The sequence below is a fragment of the Colobus angolensis genome, unplaced genomic scaffold (assembly GCF_000951035.1).
Source record: "Colobus angolensis palliatus isolate OR3802 unplaced genomic scaffold, Cang.pa_1.0 Scaffold52, whole genome shotgun sequence".
In the NCBI taxonomy this organism is placed as follows: domain Eukaryota; kingdom Metazoa; phylum Chordata; class Mammalia; order Primates; family Cercopithecidae; genus Colobus; species Colobus angolensis.
Genome location: NW_012118710.1, coordinates 4,614,830 through 4,616,599, shown reverse-complemented (window position 1 = coordinate 4,616,599; position 1,770 = coordinate 4,614,830). Strand labels below are relative to the sequence as shown.

The 1,770-nt window shown below is 41.6% G+C and overlaps 1 protein-coding gene across 1 annotated transcript in view; it reads left to right on the top strand.

The window, feature by feature from the left end:
* Positions 1 to 1,770, top strand: part of LOC105525161 (phospholipase DDHD2) — a 22,922-nt gene that overhangs the window by 17,750 nt on the left and 3,402 nt on the right. The window lies entirely within an intron of this gene.

Genomic DNA, 1,770 nt, shown 5'->3' with positions numbered 1-1,770 from the left:
ATATATATATATATATATATATATGTATTTTTTCTTTTTTTAAGAAACAGGATCCTGCTATATTGCCCAGGCTGGAATGCAGTGGCTTTTCACAGGCATGATCTTAGTGCACTAGGCTCTTGAATTCCCAGGCTCAAGCAATCCTCTTTCCTTGGCCTCCTGAGTAGTTGGGACTGCAGGTGTGCAACACCATGCCTGGCTATTCTAATATTTTATCATCTCATTTTTACATATAAATCTGATTCAGATTCAGGTCCTTTTTTCCCCACATGTCTCAACACTATTAATAGATTTGAGATTCTAACTTAATTAAATTCTTTGTGTTTTTTTTCTGAGACAGAGTATTGCTATGTCATCCAGGCTGAAGTGCAGTAGTATGATCTTGGCTCACTGCAACCTCTGCCTTCTGGGTTCAAATGATGTTCCTGCCTCAGCTTCTTGAGTAGCTGGGACTATAGGCATGCGCCACCATGCCCAGCTAATTTTTGTATTTTTGGTAGAGATGGGGTTTCACTATGTTGGCCAGGCTGGTCTCGAACTCCTGACCTCAGGTGATCCGCCTGCCTCAACATCCCAGAATGTTAGGATTATAGGTGTGAGCCACTGTGCATGGCCACTTAATTAAATTCCTATACATAAATGGGACTATTTCTCAACTTCTTATTTATTGATTTGCTTATTTATGTACCATTTTAATATCTGATAGAGCTAATTCCCACTTGTTGATATAGGAATTTCGTCTTTTTTTTTTTTTTTCCTTTTTGTGGAGAACGGGGTCTCGTTATATTACCCAGGCAGGTCTCCTGGGCTCAAGCTGTCCTCCCGCCTCTGCCTCCCTGAGAGCTGGGATTACAGGCGTGAGCCACCGCGCCCGGCCAGACACAGGAATTTCTTAAGCTGGGGTCTGTGTCTATGAGTTTGTGGGAGATGAGGGAAGTCTATGAATCCAATGAAATGCACATTTATAATTGTGGTTGCAAGGTGATCCTTTCTGGGGAGAAATCCATAATTTCATTAGATTCGCAAAAGGATGCATGACTCAATAAATGTTGAACCACAGATCTAGAAGAATGTTGTTAGAGCCTTATATCCTTAAGGCAGTCCCTCATGAATGTTAATCTTTTTAAATCAAATTTCGTTATGAACTGTGGATATAAGTAATTGCTTGTGCATACATAGAATAATATCTGGAAAATGCATGAGAAATTGATAACACTGGTTGTCAGAAGATGGGAACTGGTGGTGGTTGAGGAACAAAGGTGGGAGGGAGACTTCATTACTTTATTATATTTTTGGAATTTGGAACCTTATGATTGTATTACCTTTTCCAAAAAGTGCATAGTATTTTAAAAATTAAGGTGACCAACTGGACAACTCTTCAGTAGTGTCTCTAGAATGATCTCTGTGGAAAAGGAACAATTCTTGGTTATTTCTTACTGGCCTTTTTGTTTTTTTTTTTTTTGAGATGGAGTCTCATTCTGTGGCCCAGGCTGAAGTGCAATGGCTCTCTGCAACCTTTGGCTCACTGCAACCTTCGCCTCCTGGGTTCAAGCAATTATCCTGCCTTAGCCTCATGAATAGCTGGGACTATAGGCACGTGCTGCCATGCCTGGCTAGTTTTTTTTTTTTTTTTAGAGGGAGTCTCGCCTATCGCCCAGGCTAGAGTGCAGTGGCGTGATCTCGGCTCACTGCAACCTCCACCTCCTGGGTTCAAGCGATTCTCCTGCTTCATCCTCTTGAGTAGCTGGGATTCCAGGTGCGCAGTACCAT